This window comes from Martes martes (assembly GCF_963455335.1).
Source record: "Martes martes genome assembly, chromosome: 10".
Taxonomy (NCBI): domain Eukaryota; kingdom Metazoa; phylum Chordata; class Mammalia; order Carnivora; family Mustelidae; genus Martes; species Martes martes.
The window spans coordinates 20,611,486-20,634,689 of record NC_137898.1 but is presented as its reverse complement, the minus strand read 5'-3'; the positions used below and the strand labels follow the sequence as shown (position 1 = coordinate 20,634,689).

Sequence of the window (23,204 nt, the reverse complement as noted above, 5' to 3'; positions counted from 1 at the left end):
CACTTGCACACGCCCTCTCTCTCTCAAATAAATGAAATCTTCAAAACAAAAAAAAGACTTATAACAACATCCAGCATTCTCCTTTCTGCCTCATCTCATCCACTACTCCCCTGCAACCGCTCTCCCTTAGCTGTTTCTAGTGTTGTTTAATCACCGTATTTCTAAATAACCTGCTCATAGTTCTAGTGCTTGATTTCTCCATTGTAGGCATCACTTTGACTTATGCTGATGGAAGATGAAGATTTCTCGTTCTTACAACCCTCCCCAAGCTGCCCCCTTGCACACACGCACACACACACTCTCCTCTCCCTCCCAGGGTAATTATTCCCATATTCTTAAATTAAATCAATATCCTGCATGTAGATTTCTGCCATCTCTGGACAGATGGGATGCCTGATTTGCCATCATGATTTTCTACCCCATGTTGCTCCTGATCAAGATATTCATTGCATGGCAAGAGTGACCATGGACTTAGGCCCGTAGAAATCCCTAGTCTTGCCACACGCTCCATCATCTGGAAGCCAGTGGCCTCACTAGAGGGCGGAATGGCCTTCAGAAGACTCAGTCCTGCTTGTGCTCTAGAGACGATGCCCTGGGAGGAGGCGGCTCTATCCTAGGCTGCAGAATATGCTCTCACTCAGCCGATCAACACAAGGCATTCCCCCTCCATGTCCACAAGAACAGCACCAGAAAACAGAGACTGGCAGTGACTTCTGTCCCTGTGATACCTAATAGCCACCTGCAAAGTTTCTGTTGCTTATCCCCATGACCGTGAACTCTGCTGATGTGGGGATCTCTGTTCCCAGGGGGAAAGGCTTCCACTGCCGAACCCAGCAATGGGCCCCACTCTGTTAGCAGGTAAGACTGGGAATTCTGGGTTTATCCTGCCATTGAATCGACAGGCACAAGAGGAGGCAACTCTACCACCTGGTCGATCCTGGTCATCAGATTGCTTGGATTTTTGCAATGAAGGGACGGCCTATGTCTGAAACCCAGAGGACTTTGTGGGAACACCTCTTAACTCCTCCACGTCCAATAATAAAAGCTAATGTAAAGCTACTGAAAGCAAAAAAAAAAAAAAAAAAAAAAAAAAAAAAAAAAAGCAGGACCCGTGTTGTCGAATCCCCAGTTGGGCCACAAACCATCTAATATGGAACGTGGCATGGAGGGTAGAAGAAGGAAATTGTAAGGTCAGCTCTGAGTGGGTGCCCAGTATGGGAAGCAAGGACAATTGCAATGATGTGTATGGGCTTCTTGCTTATTTATGTGTGTGTGTTTATATTTGTATATATTCATTTCCTTTTCGTTCTCTCCCCGTCTCCCCCTAGGATTTCATTAAAGGACTGTTGATGACAGTTGATTTCACAATTTAGTCTTTAGGTCATAGATAGTCAGGTGAGAGTGTGATTCAACCTGAGGATTAATTACTGTCCCCCACGGATGAGCCCTGTGACTGTCACTCCAGGGCTGGAAATGATGAATGTTAGGACAGTGTCTCCCCCTTTGCGACAGTTCCACGCCCACTCTTCTCTCTTCTGCTCTGTGATGCCAGGCTCAATCTGAACATTTCTTTTCTCACTTGCCAGCTGGCTGTCTGCCATTTGAGGGTGATTAGCTGGAGAGCAGAGGCAAGAGAAGGGAAGGAGGGACTGGCATCCTTTCCTCCTTGCTTGCATCCATTCCTGTCAGTTTATCCCCAGCAAAGGCTGTTGACCTTGGCAGTGACGCTGGTTCTGGAGGACGCTGGTTCCTGTTTCCAGCTTCCTTCAGCAGTCCCAGGACTAACCTCATTGTATCCCCTTGGAGGTGTTAGCAACAGCTGAGTAGTGCCCCTTCCTTAAGGGTCAGAGTCTCAGTGACATGAGGCTCTCCTCTGAGATCTTGACATGCAACCAGCAGCCAACAGTCCCCTTGCCCCAGGAGTCAAAGTGACAGCTCTGCAGAGCCCTTCCTTTGAGTTCCGGAAACCCCTAATACCGGCCAGGCAGCAACTCCTCCAGAGAGGCCTGAGCCCCAACCCCATGGGACACCTCCTCCAAAAATATCATCCAAGCCAGGACTGGCGGGGTTCGATCCCAGGACCCCAAGATCATGACCTGAGCCGAAGTCAGACACTTAACTGATTGCTCTACTCAGGTGCCCCACAAAAACTTTTTTTTTAAAATTACTAAATAGTTTGTGATAAATTCTTCAAGGGACTAGCATCTAGAGGAAGAAAACTACAAAATGTTTGTGAGCAACATAAAGTATGAGAGAACCAAAGGAGATCTCTACCATTAGGGGAAGAAAGTTCCAATATTACAAGGATATTAAGCAATAATTGTACATATAAATCTACAGATGTAGGGGAGCCTGGGTGGCTCAGTCGGTTAAGTGTCCAATTCTTAATTTTGGCTTGGGTCATTATCTCAGGGTTGTGAGATCGAGCCCCATGTCGGGCTCTGCGTTCAGCGGGGAGTCAGCTTAAGTACTCTCTCTCCCCTTCCCCCTCCCCCTGCTCACACACATACACTCTCTCTCTCTCTTTCGCCAAAATTAATAAATAAATCTCTAAAAAATCTACAAATGTAAAGAAATTCCATTCAATATCCTTCAAGGATTTTTTTTTAAACATAACCAGATAAGTCTAAAGTTTATCAGGAGGAATGAATCATCAATAGTCAACAAAGTATTGAAAAGACATTTATTAAAATATGTTACAAAAATACAGCTATTAAAATAGTGCAAACTGGTTTCAGTGAAATGGCTTTCATTGAGTTAAAACTTCCTTCAGATAGTACTTATACCCTCTGACCAAACTATAAAAACACAACCATTCTGAGGTACTAAAGAGTGAACAGAAGTCAGAAATGAGCGATATTGACCCATCAAAAGAACGGAAACAGGTTGAAAAATCATGTCTGTTTTTCACCTGAGAGCATGCTCCTTGGTCTGTGCACTAGGGGATGGCAAAAACGGAAGCAGAAAACTCTAGTCTCACTGAGGAGGACAAGTCCAGGAAATGGCTTGAGGAGTCATGTGATAGAATTCAGGGCAGCCAGAGCAAATAAAATCTGATAGATTCTAATAGATGGCGAATCCCAGAAAGGATGAAGCCATGAGAGGGGGAACAACACAGTGGGTACAAACTCTACAAAATCCCGGGCTGCCCCTGGAGATTCCAAGGTTACTGGCGAAAAGCAAGAATAGAAGTCCGCAGGAAATGGTGGAAGATTTCAGCCGCTGCCCCTTGGAGAGGAGACAGTTGGGAGTGTGAGTCCAGTCAAGTTAAATCATCGCTGGAATGCATATCAACGCTCTTCCTAGGAAGATAACAGATTTTACACTCTCTCAACATACCATTCACAGTTTTAAAAATTACAGGACATGTATGAAGAAACAGGAAAATATGACCCAGAGTTCAGGAAAAACTAATTAATAGAAACCAAGGTTTTGGGGTGCTTGGGGGGCTCAGTGGGTTAGGTGTCTGCCTTTGGCTCAGGTTGTGAACCCGGGGGTCCCAGGAAGGTTGGGTTTCCTGCTCAGTGGAGAGTCTGCTTCCCCCATTCCTCTGTTCCCACTCCCCTACTCCTGCTCGCTTTCTTTCTCTCTCTCGTAAAAAAAAATCTTTTTAAAAATTAAAAAAAAAAGAAGAAACCGTTTGTGTGACAAAAATGTTAGAATTTGCGTAAGGCATTTAAAACATATTATAAATTTGCTCAAGAACTTAAAGGAAAAATGCTCACAACGAATAAACAGAAAATTAAGACAGAGAAACAGAAACGCTAAAGAAGAAGGAAACAAATTTTGAAATTGAAAAGTACAATATATGAAATGAAAAATTCACATAACAGATTGGAGTTGGCAGAAGAGTCTGCAAACTTGGGCCTGATAAACAGAAATTATTCCATCCTAAGGGGGAAAGAGTATGAAATAAACTAAGCAGGTCCTCAGAAATCCATGGGACTTTATTATTTGCCCAACATGTGTGTGATTAAAGTCTCAGAAGGAAAGGAAATTGATACTGGAGTGGAAAAAAATATTTGGAACAACCACAGGCTGAAAATGCCCCAAATTTGGTGAAAAACATAATCTACATATCCAGTAAGCTCACTGAATCCCAAGGAAAATAAAAACAAAAGGAAGTCATATTTAGGCACATCATAGTCTAAAGACCAAAGAGAAAGGGGAGGGAGCTCTTGAAAGCAGCTAGTAAAAACAAAGCCAACAAAAGACATACTGCATACAGAGCTGGGCCTATGAGTGAGGGATGACATGTCATCAGAGACCAGGGAGATAGGGACAGAAGGGATCAGCGTCACTGATGAGCTGAGAGGAAAAAATAAATCCAGAATTGTATATCCAGAAAACAATAGCCTTCAAACATGAGGGGGAGAAAAGGTTCACTTTCACTTTCAAAAAAATGTTCACATTCATATAAGGGAAAGGCAAGAGAAGTCGTTGCCGGCAGACCCGCTCTGTAAAAAATAGTAAAAGAAGTTCTTCAGGCTGTAGGGAAGTTACACCTGGAGGAAACTCAGATTTAGAGAAAGGAGGGAACTCTAGAAATGGCAAACAGGGAAGTAGTTATTGGGGAAAAAAAGTGTTATTCTCTTAATTTAATTTAAAAGATATAAAATATCATTTAAAAGACTTAATAAAATTTAAGTTGATAATTTATATATATTTCATATTATATATAATCCATATTAATATAAAGTATAATTTAATAAGATTTAAAAGATATAATTGAAGTAAAAAATCATAATCCTGGGGCGCCTAGGTGGCTCAGTGGGTTAAAGCCTCTGCCTTCAGCTCAGGTCATGATCCCAGGGTCCTGGGATTGAGCCCCCCATCGGGCTCTCTGCTCCATGGAGAGCCTGCTTTCTCCTCTCTCTCTGCCTGCCTCTCTGCCTACTTGTGATCTCTGTCTGTCAAATAAATAAATAAAATCTTTAAAAAAAATCATAATCCTGTGTCACAGAGTTTATAATGTATATAGTAGTAATATATATGAAAAAAGGAACACAAAGAAACAGGAGACTGTTACAAAGTTCTTACATCCAACGTGAAGGGAGATAATCTCTCTGGGAAGGTAAGGGTTCACACTAGAATCCCTAAAGCAAAGACTATAAAATAAGGCAAGGAGGTGTAGCTGAAAGGTCAATAGGGAAAGATTGTTTTTTAAATGCTTAATTAACCCAAAATATTAGAGGATAAAAGGGACAAAGGAACAAAAGATGCATGAGACCTATAGAAAATACACAGCAAAATTGATAGGCCTACATCCAACAATATCAGGGATTAATATTAAATGCAAATAAATTAAACATTCTAATTAAAAAGCAGAGCTTAGGGGGCACCTGAGTGGCTCGGTGGGTTAAGCCTCTGCCTTTAGCTCAGGTCATGATCTCAGGGTCCTGGGATCGAGCCCCTCATCGGGCTCTCTGCTCGGCAGGGAGCCTGCTTCCTCCTCTCTCTCTCTGCCTGCCTCTCTGCCTACTTGTGATCTCTCTCTGTCAAATAAATAAAATATTAAAAAAAAAAAAAAAGCAGAGCTTAGGGTTGCCTGGGTGGCTCAGTAGGCTAAGCGTCCACCTTCACCTCAGCTCATGATCCCAGGGTCCTGGGACCGAGCCTCATATCCCAATCCCTGTTCAGCGGGGAGCCTGCTTCTCCCTCTCCCTCTGCCTGCGGCTCTGCCTACTTGTGCTTGCTCTCTTGCTCATTCTCTATCAAATAAATAAATAAAATCTTAAAAAAAAAAACCAGCTAATCAGACTTTCAGCTCTTGCTAAAAGAGCAAGAATCCTTACGATTTTCTTTTCCTTTTTTAATTTTTAAAGATTTTATTTATTTATTTGATAGAGAGAGAGAGGGAGAGAGAGCACAAGTAGGCAGAGAGTAAGACAGAGGGAGAGGGCACAGCAGGCTCCCTGCCGAGCAGAGAGCCAGCCGGATGCGGGACTCAATCCCGGGACCCCGAGATCATGACCTGAGCCGAAGGCAGAGGCCCAACCCACTGAGCCACCCAGGCGCCCCTCCTTACGATTTTCTTGACGATATTTTCTTTTCCCTAGCTTGCTCTATTGTAAGAATACAGTATATAATACATACAACAAAAAACATGGGTTAACTGACTTTTTGTTATCAGGTTTCTGGTCAACAGTAGGTTATCAGTGGTTACATTTTGGGGGAGTCAAAAGTTATATGCAGGGGTGCCTGGGCGGCTCAGTGGGTTAAGTCTCTGCCTTCGGCTCAGGTCATGATCCCAGGGTCCTGGGATCGAGCCCCGCATCAGGCTCTCTGCTCAGTGGGGAGCCTGCTGCCTCCTCTCTCTCTGCCTGCCTCTCTGCCTACTTGTGATCCCTGTCTGTCAAATAAATATATAAAATCTTTAAAAAAAAGTTATATGCAGATTTTCACCTGCTTTGAGAGTTAATGTCCCTAATCCTCCACATTGTTCAAGTTCACCTGTACCTTAATCTAATCATCATTCATAGAATATCACACCAAACAAATGCAGAAGGCATATCCCTTGCAAGTGCGCAGAGAACATTCACCAAGATAGTCCGTGTGGTGGGCCGTATAAGAAGCCTCAAAATTTTTCAAAATATTGAAATCTTACAAAGTCTGTTCTCTATGAACAATAGAATTAAGTTGGATATTAACATTTAGATACCTAGAAAATCCTCAAATAATTAGAAATTGAACAATTTGTCTTTAAATAACTCATTGGCCAAAGGAGAAATCATAGAGAAAAATCAGAAAAATTTCCCGACTGAATAATAATGAAAATATAACACCTCCAAATGTGTAGAATGCAGCTAAAGCCATGCTTAGAAAGAAATGTGTGCCATTAACTGCTTATATTAGACAAGGAGAACAGTTTACATTCAGTGGTGTCAATTTCCACCTGAAGAAACAAGGAAAAGGTGACCAACTAAACTCTGTATAACTTGCAGACTTCAGTTAATAATAAAGCATCAATATTGCTTGTTAACTTAACTACGGTATCACAGTAATGGGATATAGGATTGATAGGGGAAATGGGGTGAGGGGCATGGGAACTCTGTACTGTCTTTTCAATTTTTCTTTAAATTTAAACCTTCAAAGTTAAAATCTATTAAAAGGAATAAATATTAGCAGATGTAATTCAGCCACACATAAAAGTGATGGCGCATCATGACCAAGTAAGATTCATTCCAGGAATGTGAATTTGTTTTAACATTCCAAGATCAATCAGTATAATTCACCCATTTTACCAGTTTATTCTGTTAACAGAATTTGACAGTATTTAATACCCACTCGTGATTTTTTTTTAAATTTCAACAAATTAGCAGTAGATGGGAACATCTTCCACCTGATAAAGGAGATCTGGATAGATAGTCAGATGGTAGCTAATTTTCTACAAATGAATGACTAGATGTTTTTCCTCCAGAATTAACAATAAGACAAGCTATCTACTCCTATTACTTCTACTCAACATTGTACAGATATTGTACAGTGAGCTAGTGTAATAAGGAAAAAAGAGAAGGATTACAAAGAGATTGAAAAGGAGGAAGAAAAACTGTCAAGAGTTTTGTATAGGATTGACATGATCCATTCTGAGCATGGCCTGAGAGTCTGGCTTGGTCCCAGCAGAGGGACTCTGGTGAAGGGAAGAGGTAATCCATGTTCGTGGTTGCCTGGGTCTGGTACACTGTTTTCTAAACTGAAGGAGATAAAAATGCAAGGTCAATATTCTCCCGTGGGAGATTAGCTACCTCCCAGGGAGCACAGGAAGCTAAGGCAGGAAGTTGTAAAGACAAAGTGAAAACTCTTGGCTTAGGTGGTTAAGAGACAAACTCATGCTAGAGGAGGGTCCTGTAAGAACCACACACTAGTTTCTTTCTCAAGACATGTGTCATATTTTGGACCTGTATGGTGTGGGAGGTGAAAGTGCTAAGTGTAAAACACCCAAAGGACAGATTTTCCAGGTTCTTAACCAGAAACCTGGGAGGGTCACCACTGAGGAACAGGGATGAACCAGAAGTGGGCTGAATCCTATTCATATAGCAATCCATCCACTCTATGGCTCAGTCTTAGACTGAGATGATCAGCCTCTCCCCCTGTTTTCCCAACAGAGAAAAGAAGAAATCCTTGCTGCTGAAAGATATAATTTATTTAGCCTCCATGGTCCTTTTACACACAATGCCTGGCAGTGACAATTTAAAAAGTGGTAGATATGCAAGGAGGTAGGAAAAAGTCACCCAAAAATAGGAGACCCACTGATGATCCAGATGGTGGAGTTAGCAGACAGTACATAAAAATAACTATAGCTAATACATGAAAATAAATGGAGGGGCACCTGGGTGGCTTAGTTGGTTAAGCATCTGCCTTCGGCTCAGCTCATGATCCCAGTTTCCTGGGACCCATGTTGGGGTCCCTGCTCAGCATGGAGCCTGCTTCTCCCTCTGCCTCTGTGCTCTTTCTCTTTCTGTGTGTCAAATAAATAAATAAAATCTTTAAAAAAAAATAAATGGAGAAAAAAATGCATTAAATGGTAAAAAGAGAGAAAGAGAGAGAATTCCAATAGAGTATTAGAATATTTTTAAAAATCTAATGACTGCTCTGGAATTTTTAAAAAATCAGAATTTAAGAACTTATTGGATGGATTTTTAACAGCAGATTGGACATAGTCCACGATCAGATTAGTGAATTCAAATGAACTCAATAGAAAAATATCCAAATTAAAGTATGCAGAGAAAAACCACATGGGTAGGAGGGACAGAGCAGAGCATAAAGGGAAATAAATATGGAAGGAACATTCAAAAGTTCTAACACACATGTTACTGGAGTGCCACGAAGAAAAGAGGGTCATAAGGCACAATCAGGGTTTGATAAATAATGCCTGAGACTTTTCCAAACACCACACCACAGATTCAGTTATATGCGGTTATATAAAGCACAGTGAAATCTAGGCAGGTTAAATGTAAAGTAAATCATATGGAGGCTTATAACAAACTCCCAAAAAGCAAAGACAAACCGTAAAAGCAGTCAGAGGTGAAAGGAACTATTACCTTAAAAGAAGACAACTGACTTGTACTAGAATCTATGGGAGCTAGGGAACAGTAGAGTAATCTTTAAGGTGCCGAAAGAAAAAGTTGCCAACTTAGAATTCTATACCTACCAAAAATGTCCTTTAAAGTCAGAGGTGAAATAAACATAGTTTTGTACAAACAAAAACAGAGAACTATTGCCAGCAAACCAGCACCAAAAGAAACCAAAACAAAGTCCTTCAGAATGAATGAAAATAATCCTGGAGGGAAGGACAGAACTGCAGAAAGGAATGAATGGCACCAAAAAAAGATAAATAGGTAGGTGAATATAAAAAATATTGATTACTCAACCCAGCAATAGCGATAATGTATCCTGAGCCTGGAGTAAATGTACGAGCACAGATGAATGGTGACAAATGGCACGAAAGACAAAAGGATGTAAAGTTCTTGCCTTGTTCAAGAAGTAAAAGTATGATCTTAAGGTAGGCTACAACAACACAGGGATGCAACTTAGATCCATTAGAAGAAAAAAATATGTATCTAATAAGTGTTAAATATATATATCTAACTAAGTGTTAAATCGAGCCATGTCAGTAATTGGATTAATTATAAAGGGATAACTGGTCCAATTAAAATTTTAAATTGTCAAGCTGGGCCACAAATACAAGACCCAACTCTCAGTGGTTTATTAGAGACACGCACAATATATGAGCACAAAGGTTAAGTTAAAAAAAAAAAAGAAAAGATATCACATGAAACTGTTAGCAAAAACCTGGTGATTATGTTACTACCAAACAAAGTAGATTTAAAGGCAAAAAGCATTATAATTATAATTAATATTATGTAATAGATAATTATGTATAATTAATATATTTATTAAATATATGATTAATATAATTATATTATGTAATATATAATTAATTATATAATAAATATAGTATAATTGTAAATGCAAAAAAGAAGAAACTTTCTAAAATTCATATGCTCCCAGATTAAAATTTCAACTATTTAAAACTAAAATTACAAAAATTCTTTTTTTTTCAAGATTGTATTTATTTATTTGACAGACAGAGATCACAAGTAGGCAGAGAGAGAGGCAGAGAGAGACAGGGGAAAGCAGGCTCCCCGCTGAGCAGAGAGCCTGATGTGGGGCTTGATCCCAGGACCCTGGGATCATGACCCGAGCCGAAGGCAGAGGTTTTAACCCACTGAGCCACCCAGGTGCCCCTAAAATTATAAAAATTCTTAAAAAGAAATAGAGAAATTCAAAATCAGAGTTATAGATTTTATTTTTTTAAAAAAGATTTTATTTATTTATTTGGCAGAGAGAGATGGCGAGAGAGGGAATACAAGCAGGGGGAGTGGGTGAGGGAGAAGCAGGCTTCCTGCTGAGCAGGGAGCCTGAAGCAGGGCTCGGTCCCAGGACCCTGGGATCATGACCTGAGCTGAAGACAGACGCCTAACGACTGAGCCACCCAGATACCCCAAAGTTATAGATTTTAATGCATTTCTCAGTAAATGATAAAACAAGTGAACAAACAATAAAGTAAAAAAATATGGAATAGTTAAACAAAATGATTAACCAGATTGAACTACTTAACACATATATAAAACATTATATTCATTAACTTCAGAATGAATATTCTTTGTAAATGCTTGTGGAACATTTACCAAAATAGACTGTATGATGGGCTATAAAGCAAATAACTAAAATTTTCAAAGGGCTAAAATTACACAGAATATGATCAGTACTGGAGTGAAATTCAGTAAAAAACCTATACAAAAAGACAACTAGAAAATGTCCAAATGTCTCAAAATTAAGCAACACATGCCTAAATAGTCCATAGGTCAAAGAAGTAATCACAATAACAATTAGAAAATACTTTGAACTAAAGGCTAAGGAAAGCTTCTGACATGCATCATAAAGCAGTGATTACAGAGAGATCTATAGCTTTAGATGTAGTTATTAGAGAAAAAGACACATGGAAAAATCAACTTTTCTAAATTTCTATCTCAGTAAGCTAGAAAAACAGCAGCAAATTACACCTACAGAAAAGTAGAAGGCAAGAACTTATAAAGATGAAAACAGAAATCAAATTGATTGAAAAAAATAGATAATAAAGTCAACATATATTAAAGGTGGCCTTTTATATATGTAAATAAAATCTATAAACCCCTGGCAATACAGATCAAGAAAAGAGAGAGAGAAAGACAGAAAACACAGATTATGTGACTAAGAAAAGAGATCATTGTTACAGATCCTACCAACACTAAAAGATACAGTGATATCAAGTACCATTTATTTACTTATCCCAATAAGTTTAACAACTTAGATTAAATTAGCAAATTCCTTAAAAACATAACTTATGATACAAGAAAAAGTAGAAGTACTGCAATCTGATATTCATTTAAAAAAACTGAATCTTTAACTAAAAACCCTCCCTCAAAGAAACCTCTAGGGCCAGATATCTTCACTGATGAATTCTTCCAAATATTTAAGGAAGAAAGAACACCAATCATATACAAATACTTTCAGAAAATAGAGACAGAGAAAACACTTCCAAACTTGTTTTATAAAGCTAACATAACTCTGATAACAAAGTCTGACATTTTTATTATTATATATTATAAGAAAGAAAATGAAAATTACAGGTCAATAACACTCATATATATATAAATGTAAATATCGCAAGCAAAATAGTAGTAAATCAAATATAGTGACATATAAAAAGGGGAAATAAATCATGACCAAGTGGTTTAGTCCAAGAATGCAAGGTTACTATAACATTCTTTCAATGTAATTCACCACATTAACAGAATGAAGATGAAAACTTACATAATCCTCTCAATAGATACAGACTTATTCTTCAACAAAATTCAATATTTGTTCATAATAAACTACTGGAAAACTGAGAATTAAAAAGGGACATCTTTAATCGAATAAACAGTACCCACAAAAACAGTTAGGTAACATCTTTTAATAGCGGAATAGTGAATGCTGTCCCCTGTGGTTAGAAACAAGACAAGGAAGCTACTATCACTGCTCCTATTCAGCATTGTCCTGAAGATTCTAGCCAGTGGAATAAGGCAAGAAAAAGGAAAGGCATAAGATTGGAAGGGAAAAAGTAAAACTAGCATTTATTCACATATGGCATAGATGGTGTATGTCAACAATTCAACAGGATTTGGGAACAAACTATTAGAATCAATAAACAAACCTGGAAAGTTTGTTTAAACAAAGTGACTTCACAAATCAATTGTATTTCTGCATCATCTTAAGGCGAATTGGAAATAGAACTTTAGCATCCACTATTTAGAAGTGGATTTTTAAAAATCAAATGCCTCAGAGTGAAAATAATGAAAAAATTGCAAGATGTGCATGCTGAAGACTATAAAACATTGTTGAGATAAATTAAAGAAGACTAAAAGAACCAGAAAGACATTTCACATGTATTGATTAAAAGACTCAATACTGTTTCTCTCCAAATATCAATTACCTCTCCTAATTGATTTATGGACTCCATACCCTCTCAATCAAATCCCAGCAGGAAATTAAAAACCTGACTCTACCATATACATGGAAATTCAGAGCAATCAAAAAAGCCAAAATGGTCTTGAAGGAGACTCACACCACCAGATATTAATACTTAAAATATAAAGCTACAATGATTAAGAAGACTATATAGTTTTCATATAAGGTTAAACAGATAAGAGAAGGAAGTGGGATGGATTCCAGCAACAGACCCACACTTGTTTGGTCAACTGATTTTTTTTTTTTTTAATGGTCAACTGATTTTTGACAATGAGCCACTGCAATTCAAGGAATAAAGGAAGCTTTTTATTTATTTTTTTAAAGATTTTATTTATTTACTTGACAGACAGAGAGGCAGGCAGAGAGAGAGGAGGAAGCAGGCCCCCCGCTGAGCAGAGAGCCAGATGCGGGGCTCGATCCCAGAACCCTGGGATCATGACCTGAGCTGAAGGCAGAGGCTTTAAACCACTGAGCCACCCAGGTGCCCCTAAAGGAAGCTTTTTAAATAAACGGTCAGTGTTCTTCCATCCATTGGCTACCCATACAGGTAATAAGGAACCTTGATTCTCACCTTACGTCATACACAAAATCAACTTGAAATGGATCATAGATCTGAATGTGGAAAACAAAAAGAGTCTAAAGCTTTAAGCTAAAAACACAGAAGAATGGGTTTATGGCCTTGGAAGAGGCAAAAAAAAAAAAATTCTCCAACAGGACACCAAAACCAAGAACCACAAAATAAGCTTCATTAAATTGAGACTATCTGTTCATTAAAAGATATCAGGAGAGTGAAAAAGCAAGTCCCATACTGGGAGAAGATATTCACAATAACATATATGTGAAAAATCAATAAAACAAAGATAAAAAACTCAAATAGACATTGGGCAAAAAATGTAAGCACTTCACAAGAGAGGATGTCCAAATGACCAATGAACACATGAGAAGGTGCTCACCATCATTATTCATCACGAAAAAGCCAATGAAAACTACAATGAGATATCACTACACACCCTCCAGAGTGAGTAAGAATAAAGACTGACCATACTAAGTGTTATCAATGATGTGGAACACTTGGAACTCTCTCACCTAATGTTTTGAGGAGTGTACCTTGATAAGATTACTTTGGGGAACTTTTGGACAACTTTGTATAAAGAGAAACATATATACCTAGCTCATCACCGAACAATCTGAATCGAAGGTAACTACCCAAAAGAGATTACCATACATGTGTCCATCAAAAAGCATCCAAAAATGTTTCTAGTAGCTTTGTTCAAAATAGCCAAGAACTGGGCAAAACATAAATGCCCACCAACAGTAAAATGAAACCCTGGGATCATCACACAATGGGGTACTACACAGCGATGCAAGTAGCAAACTTCTGCTCTTCTCAATGATATGGGTGAATTTCACAGGTATAATGTTGACCAAAAGGAGTAGATATTAAAATCTATACACTGATTCTATCGTCATGCAGTTCAAGAATTAGCAAAACTAACTTGTGGTAAAAGAATCCAAATAGTGGTTTCCTCTCGGGGTTTTTGTCTGGATGGAGTCTTCCGGGCTGGAAATGCTTGACCATTTCTTGACTTGGGTGTTGGTTATATGGGAACATATAATTTGTGTGCATTAAACCTGATTTGTGTAATTTTCCTTATGGACGTTATACTTCAGTGACAAGCTAAAAAAAAAATAGCATGCTAACAAGGAAAGTAGATGACAGTGGGAAGGGGCAATGGGTCGCTACATACTTTGCTGGAATAATTATGAATCCATGCAAAGTTTTGGAGGGAAAATAAAAGAAAAACCTTAATAACAGATATGCTGTTTATCCAGTAATTTCATTCTTAGAAAATCCCTAGAACCAGACAAACAGGCAAAGATGTGTGCACGAGGATGTCATGACACAAAGATGTGTGCACAAGACGTGTCATTATCACACATCATTATTATTACGATGTCAAAAAAAAACTTGACAACACCTGAATGTCTTGTGACAAGCTGAATACAAGGCAGCTATTGAAAATCCTATTACAGATGAAAGGTTATGGACTTGTGAAGATGTTCCTGGTAAATTGCGACATGAAAAGATCGTATGACTCTTGCTTCTTGGTCAAGGCATTTCTTCCTCCATTTCTTCCATCTGCTTACATTGTGATCTGAGATTTCTGATGCCTCCTCCTTCCACCCGAGTCGGATTTGGTGTTCTGTTTTTTCTCCTTGTCAGAGGCTGGTCTTCGAGAGAGGAGATGGAATTCTCTTCCCTTCGCCTTAACTTGGTAGGCACCCATGAATTTTGGAAGGGAAATCTCATCCTGTCAGTATCCAGTTATTATTCCTGGTAATGTTCAGAATAAAGTTGAAAATTTCCCCTTTAGTCTGTCTCTTGCAAAAATATCCCATTGAGATTCTTTAAATGGGCTTTATTTTTTAAAGAACCTGTTCAGATTTGCAGAAACATTGCAAAGATATTATGGAGTTCCCATATACTCTGCACTGGTTTCCCTATTATCAACGTAGACATTAATATGATACATTGGTGACAGTTAACAAACCAATATTGATACATTTTTGTTAACTGAAGTCTAGAGTTAATTCGGATGCTCTTAGTTTTTCCCTGTAGATGTTTTGCTGTGGGATCCCATCTGGGATATGACCTTACTTTAGTTATCATATCTCCTTGGGTTCCTCCTGGCTCTGCCAGTTTCTCAGACGTTCCTTCTTTTGGATGACTTCAATTTTGAGGAGTGATGGTTGGGTATTTATAGACTGTCCCTCTATTGTGGTTTACCTGATGTTCTTCTCATGGTTAGATTGGGGTCATGGGTTTGGGGGAGAAAGTCATCGGGAATTTGATTAGATGCTATTACATTTATAGGATAATTTGAACAGAATTGGCATTTCCACAATCCTGAGTTTCCCTTCAGGGATGTGGTCCATTTCTCCAGGCGACTCAAGTCTTCTTTTATGATCATCAGTGAAGTTTTATAGTTTGCTTCTTGTGGACGTAACATATTTCTTTTTAGGTTGATTTCAAGGTATTTTATAGCTTTTACAGCTATTGTGAATAGGATCTTTTTAAAGATCCTAAATCACATTGATTTCTAAATTAACTTTATTTCTCAACTATCCTTGCTGGTCTTCTGGAAAGCCATTGATTTTTGTAAATTTGTATTCAGACGAGCCATTCTACTAAATTCATGCAGAGTTTATGATAGTTCCGACTTGAGTCTCATGATTTTTTGATAGACAATAATCTCTTATGCAAATAATTATTTTGCCTCTTTCTTTTAAATATTTAAGCATCTAAGTTCATTTTCTTTTCTTATTACATTCATTAGAAGCTCCAAGGCAGTGGTGATTAGGAATAGAGACAGAGGTATCTTTGGTTTTTCACTGACATCAGCCTCTCGCTTCTTTTTATGATATTTCCTATATGTTCCTGATAATCTCTTACATTTTGGAAATGTCCTTCTATTCCTATTTTAGTAGGATTTTATATTAGGAATGAAAATTGAATTTTATCAATGCCTTTTTTGATATGTGAGAATTGATACTTTTTTTTTTTACATTATCATCTTAGTATGATAATTATGACTCTGTTTTGTTTCCCTCCATGGTGCCAATTTGCTTTCTGAACAAGGCAGGCACCCTCAGGGGAACTTCTCTGCCAGCCTTTGCCCTCTGCAGCTGGGGTAAAGCTCACCTATGCCTCTAGTGCCTCAGAAGGCAAGGCATATATGTGGAAGTCAAACAATGACCCGGCTATGCCATTGCAGACAAAGCTCACATCAGCTACTGATGTGCCCCACGTGCCCAGTGGGGGGGCCACGGGAAAGGAGAAAGCCAATCTGTCCATCCAGAACCACAGGAAAGGCATAGGGATAGGAGGGATCAGGATCCTCAGAAGGTTGAGGTCAAGTCTATGGCTGAACAATATGGGAATTTTTATTCAAAACCTATGCAGGAAGCAGTGAGACCCCCCAGGTTGCCCACCTCAACCCCTCCCATGGCAGTCAAGAGGTTAGCCCTCTCCTTGTACCTGCAGACCACTAGAATTGTCTTTTCTAGAGAAATGGATGCAGAATCTTCTAACTTGATTTTACCAGGCATTGAAGAGGGTGGTCAAGTGCTCAATTTAAAAATAGATACTTGGGTGCCTAGGTGGCTCAGTTGGTTAAGTGTCTGACTCCTGATTTTGGCCCAAGCCATGATTTCAGGGTGATGAGATCAAGCTCTGCGCTGGGCTCTGCACTGGGCATGGAGGCTGCTTAAGATTCTCTCTCTTTCCCTCTACCCCTCCCCACCACGCAAAAACAAAACAAAAAGCAAAAAAATAATACAAACACACAAAAACACAGATGCTTAAGCAGAAGTTGGAGACCTCCAGCTTCCTCCCACTCAAGTCCGAAATTAAGGGTCATTTTGACCTGGCATCACTTTGAAGTCACCTAGGACTAGACTTACTATCCCAAGTCCCACCTCTGCACCTCCGCCACACACACACTGGTAGAGTGGAGGGTCACCGTTTGTCAAGGAAGGGGAAGCCTGCATCACATGGACCACAGGAAACCAGCCCACCGTAGCCTCCTGTCCACAAGTCCACCCACCGGGCACACAGAGCCCACTTAGTGTCCCACTCTCAAAAAGGAAAAGGCAGCCAAAGATCACTGGACATTTGAAGAAAACCCCAACATGAAAGAGAAAGCAATAAATAGGGGAGAAAGCAGATAAAGGAAGGAAAGAAACAGATAAAACAGAGAGTGGTGGGAGGGGCGATATTTGTAGGGAAGAGAAAACATGACACCCACTAAAAATAAAGGAAGCCATCAGAAACAGAGGACAAGAAATCTTATTTCTATTTCCTTTTTAAGATTTTATTTATTTGAGAGAGTGTGAGAGAATGAGAGAGTACAAGCGGGGAGAGCAGCAGAGGGAGAGAGAAAGGAGACATGATGCGGGGCTTGATCCCAGGACACCAGGATCATGACCCGAGCTGAAGGCAGATGCTTAACTGATTGAACCACCCAGGCACCACAAGAAGTTTTGATTTTTTTTTTTTTTAGATTTTATTTATTTGTTTATTTGACAGACAGAGATCACAAGTAGGCAGAGAGGCAGGCAGAGAGAGAGAGGGGGAAGCAGGCTCTGTGATGAATGGGGAGATTGACCTAGGGCTCGATCCCAGGTTCCTGAGATCAGGCAGAGGCTTAACCCGCTGAGCCACCAAGGCACCCAAGAAGTTTTGATTCTTAATAAAAATTTAAAATATGAGAACTGAACAAAATTTTTTAAAAGAGTTTAAATGTTGAAAGATAAGGTCATGGAAAGTACAATAAAAAGGCAGAAATCATGGTATATTGATAGACTAAAACACTACTCCACACTAAAAACTAACAGGCTGCTGGTTCAAGCACCAGCATGAATGAATCTCAAATATTGCTGAACAAAGGGTTGTAAAAACAGGAACAGAACAAGCAGAAATCAGAAAACAAAATAACAAGAATATGTGACAGAGGGGTTCCTGGGTGACTCAGTCAATTAAGCGTCTGACTTTTGATCAGAGCGCAGGTCTTGATCTCAAGGTCATGAGTTCAAGCCCTATGTTGGGCTCCACATTGGGCGTAGAGCCTACTTAAGAAGAAGAAGAAGGAGGAGGAGGAGGAGGAGGAGGAGGAAGAGAAAAGGAAGGAAGAGGGGGAGGAGGAGAAAGAAGAAGAAGAAAAATATGTGACAGTGTCATAGGTATCCCGTGAAGCTGATAATATTCACTATCTGACTCTTTTCAGAAGGTTTGCTGATCCCTGCTAGAGGAAAAAATGTTTCTAGGACAAAACCAAAGTTCTGATATATATAATCTAACAGACATGAGGATGTTGAAAATTATGGTGAAAGGTGTTCTCTATCATGTTGGAGGGTGGAGAGAATCTCAGCTGTTAAAAAATAAGCAAATGAGAAAAGATGATTCTATTATGATCTTTTATAAATTCTAGGAAAAACAAAAAGCTGTAAAATAAAGGAATTTAATTATGGTGTGTCTTTGGCTCAGCAGCTCACAATATTCATGTGGGCATTACAACGAAAATACTGGGTAGGAACACAAGTCAACATTGAGATCTGACCACATTGAGCCTGTGGTGGTGGAAGGTGGGGGGCATCACGGAAAAGAAAATTAAAGAAATGAATGAGTTAAAGACTCTCATCTACCACGTCAGAAGAATCAACAGATAATATCTAAAACTGATTAGCCAAAAGCTAGCAATCTAAGCATAAAATTCAGGAATATGGAGGCAAGTGCTAGCTGCACCAAAATAAATTCCAGATGGATCAAATATTTAAGCAAAATATTAAAAGTCATTTAGAAGAAAATCGAGGATCACATTTTCACAATTTCCTGAAGGTCCTTCTAACTATGCTCACAAAGCCATAAATACAGGAAAAACAGAAAACATTTGAATTTCCATATAGCAAAGGACATCATAAATAAGCTTACAAAAAATTTCTGAATTGAGAAAATAAATTGCATTATACATTTCAAACAAAGGCTTTTGCTATCCTTAATATGTAAACTACACTTGCAAGTCAATAAAAGGACACAAGTTTCTGAATGTAAAATGGTCAAAGGATATGATCAAGCAATTCACAAAAGAAGTATAAAAGATAAACTTGTGAAACTACGTTCATTTTGCTAACAAAATCATTCCACTTAAAACAACAATGAAATATATCACTGGCGCATCAAATTATTGAAGCTGAAGCAGATGGGTGACATTCAGCCCAAGGGTGTAGAGAAACCAGCCCACTCATACAAAGTCAGCGAGAACTGACGTCAGTTCAATCTTTGGAGGGCAGTTAGGCAAAATGGCGTCAAAATGTACAGCTGGGCATAAGCTTTGACCCTGAAATTCTACTTCTAAAGCGTATTCAAAGGGAATAAGGAGAGAAGCACACAAACTATACATGTAAGGACATCTACTTCATCATTTTTACAAGAGAAAAATAAGAACTCACCCAAATATTCACTTGTTTATGTGTCTTTATGTTGGTCTCTCCTGGGTCCCTGTGAACTTCACGTGAGAAGGGGCCTGTTGCACGTTATCCGGTGTGTGGTCGGCCTTAGTGTTTTAGGAACAGATGAATGGATGAGTGCAACCATGAAACAGGAGAGGGAAAGAGAGGGGAAACCATGTTGAAGGTTATTTGCAGTTACCTAGTTTAATGATTCTCGTATTTCTTAATTTCATATACTAATAGACATTCCAAAAAATTGAGGGAACTAATTGCTATACATCTGATAACTTTTTATTTGGCCAAGTAAGGTCGCCGGAGGAACCTTCGTGGGGGAACCCACGAAGCTACCTTCATCATTTACGTATGTGTAACCACAAGTTCCCAAACAAAAGAACATGAACACCACATTAATAGGGAATTCATCATCTCCAATATAAGATCCTTTAACTTGAATGGATTTGGTTTATTAAATGATCCACACTGCTTTATGGTTTTCATCTTCAGCACAGTCAGGGAGAAGTTCTTCTCTGGCAGAGTTGTCTCCACAGACTGGCATGTGAAAACTGGTCCGTCATTTTACAGACTGTGAGACTGCGGCTCTGAGCCGTCTCTAGTTCCCCCCACAGCCAAACAGCAGAAGGGGGACAGAACCCACATCTCTTGACTCCAGGCCCAGAGCTTCTTCACGACAGTATCTGCGACCCAGCAACGTGGCTGCACTTTCCTAGAATTGAGACTATTTCTCTATGGTGGGTACTTTGGAACTCATCAAACCCGAGATGTGACCTGGGCATAAATTATCTCCATAAGGGCTCCAGCCCAGGCTTCCGTACATCGGATAGCAGGAAACTCACTATTTGCAGTAATAGTCCCCTTTGTGATGGGAGAGGTCCATTGTTTTGGCCGTTGACCTCCCCTGTCCCCCAACCCCCAGCTGACATCTGTCTGGATGCATTTGCACCCAGCAGTCCTGAATTGCTCCCCCATCTGCACAGGGGTCCTACAGGTTTTGGAATGTGCGGCATTCAGGAGTCTTCTCCCAGAGTTGGCAGGGACTGGGAAACAGCCTCTCTGATACCCCAATCTCTATCCCTCCCTCCTTTCTGATGCCTAACGGACAAGAAGAAAAGCACAATGCTGGGAACATCTTTTATCATTGGCATAATGATTGAATCCAACATTCCCAACCCAGTTTATAGAGGAGGAGACAAAGACTTAGGGAGAGAGAGCGCTGTAGAAGCCATCTGTTCCGACACCCCACACAGGGGAGGTCCCCTAAGATGCAGGGAGTTGCCTGGATTTTTGAATTTGGGAGCAGGGCTGGAAGTGCAAGATCGAGGCGGCAGCTGATTGCATGTCCGGTGAGAACGCACTTCCTGGTGCAAAGATGACTGTCTTCTGTCCGTCCGCTCACATGGCACAAGGGGCGGGAGATCTCTCCAGAGCCTCCTTTATAAGGGGCACTGATGGAATACATGAAGGCACCACCCTTAGGACCCAACCACCTCCCAAAGGCCCCAGCTCCTGACACCGACATCATGGGGATTAGGTTTCAAGATCTGCATGAGGAACAGGGTGCAGACATTGAGTCTACAGCACCCAGGAAAGGAGTTTTGGTGTTTCTCCCTGGGCACAGCGGAGGCACACCCTGCCTCCCATAAGCCTCCAAAGGTGGGAGGCTCCCCAGTCACCAGAAGGGACGTCAGCGGCCAGACAGCCAGGAAAAAAGAGATGTGTCCACATCAACCTCATCTCTAATGTGGGGATAATTAAACAAGAGGCCAGCCTACTCACAGGGCACTCAGTCAACGTAGGACGTCCCATGGCAGTCAAGGCGATGGTGTGAAACTTGAATCTGTTTGTACGTCTCTCCAGCTTGAAGGCGGCCAGTGGTTTCTGCTGCACCTCCAGTCAACCCAAACTCTGGGAAAAGCATGGGGCCAGATCCCTGCACTACTCCCCCCCATCTCCTTCCCTGCGTCCCCCTCCATGCCACATTCTGGGCATACTGGCCTTCTGCCACCTCAGCTAGGTCCTGCTTCACGCCCCTGCACAGGCAGGCAACTCTTCCCAACTCTCGGTGGGTCCAGCTTCTTCATCTGTCAAGATCCCACTGAAACGCCACCTCCTCAGTGTGGCCTCTCCTGTCCTCAAGAGGTCAAGTTGCTCCTCTGCCACCATCCCGCTGTCCCCCACCTCTGCCCTGATCGCCTGGATGCATGGTAAACAGTTGTAAGTGGTGCTCACTTCTGCAGAAACGAAGAGTCTGTTTCCTGCCATACCTCAAAGGAAGGAAATAATGGGGGCTACTTTGGGGGGCATAGGTAGGGGATCGTGGTTTGCGCTTCCTGGGGAGAGGCAAGCTGTTTGTCAGTTGAGCAAAAAATAGCAATGCCGATCTAACCCGGGGCATTAGCTCTTAGCCATCATCGGCAGCTGGGCGAGGAATCCCTTGGTCTTAAGCCAGCTCCTCCTTCCTTCCAAGAGAGGGATCCCTCAGCTGTTGGGCAAGTGAACAAGACCAGACCAGAAGAGGACCGGGCCTGGCTTAACACAAGGCCGGTGGAATCCAGATCCCTTCAGAAACTCTTCCAAATGTGGATTTATTGTAAATATTTATTTCTTGCAATTAAAAAGGGGGGGCATCTTTAATAGAAGGCAGACGAAACAAAGCTGAGTCAGTAAGATTAGAAGTGAGAAAGAGGGAACAAGGAGGAAGCAACTGCCAAAGTTGTTGGGAACAGGGGTGGAATTTGGCTCAGAGCTTCCTGGCAGCCAATGCAAAAAGGGAAACCTGATCAGTTATGGAGCTCTTCTTATTAGCAAAGGACATGCTTGCCAGTTCCACGGGTGAAATGCAGTTGATTTTCAGGTTTTGTGTTTTCCAGGCACTGAATCTTGAGTGAAGTTTCTCCCTTGAGGGTTTAGGAGGGATCAACAATTGATGCCACAAGCAACATCCTTGTTTTACAGCAAATGTGGAAGGGAATTGCTAGTGACCGAGGGGCTATTCAGCTCGTATCACTGGATGTATATTTTGCAATATTATTATTGGTAGATAAGAAAGGCCTCAGGTTAGCTTTTCTTTCCAAAGAGTCAAGCTTGATTCCCTTAGAGCATCTCAGTGTCCTCACAGGGCCCTGGAGGTGACTCAGTTAGTACTTTTTTTTTTTTTTTTTTTTGTCAGGGGAAGGTCATGAAGTACCTGACCTCACACCACAAAGTTTTGGTCACTTCCTTTTGTGCAATACCCCCAGGAGAGAAATTTAGGAAATATTTACCATTAGGTTGAAAAGCTGCATTATGGAAAAGGACAATGAATCAGAAGTATCCAGGAGCAGAAGACATTGGGCTAGGGAGTCAAGCAGATCTGAGTTTGAATCTTATCCTACCTCTAACTAGCTGTGTGGCCTTGGGCAAATTTCTTAACCTCTCTGAGCATGGTTTCCCTGTCTGTAAAAACAGTGATGACGATATCTGCTTGGATTATTGAGTCAAATGGTAATGTCCCCAAAGTGTGTGCAGTGTGTTCTGTTTGCTTCCATCCCCGTCTCACCTCCCCTGCTAGTAGTTCCAAGGAATTCAAGTGGAGCGCCCACCCCACCCCTACTTCTTTGTTTCAGGCCCAACTCAGCCCACAGAAA

General features: G+C 40.5%; 1 long non-coding RNA gene across 1 annotated transcript; it reads right to left on the bottom strand.

The window, feature by feature from the left end:
• Positions 1-2,670: 2,670 nt before the first annotated feature.
• Positions 2,671-21,813, bottom strand: LOC308351427. The gene is made up of 3 exons (XR_013967581.1): positions 21,355-21,813; positions 19,561-19,664; positions 2,671-3,302 (listed from the first exon to the last, which is right to left on the bottom strand). It is a non-coding gene; the product is annotated as an uncharacterized lncRNA (long non-coding RNA).
• Between the last annotated feature and the right edge of the window lie 1,391 nt (positions 21,814-23,204).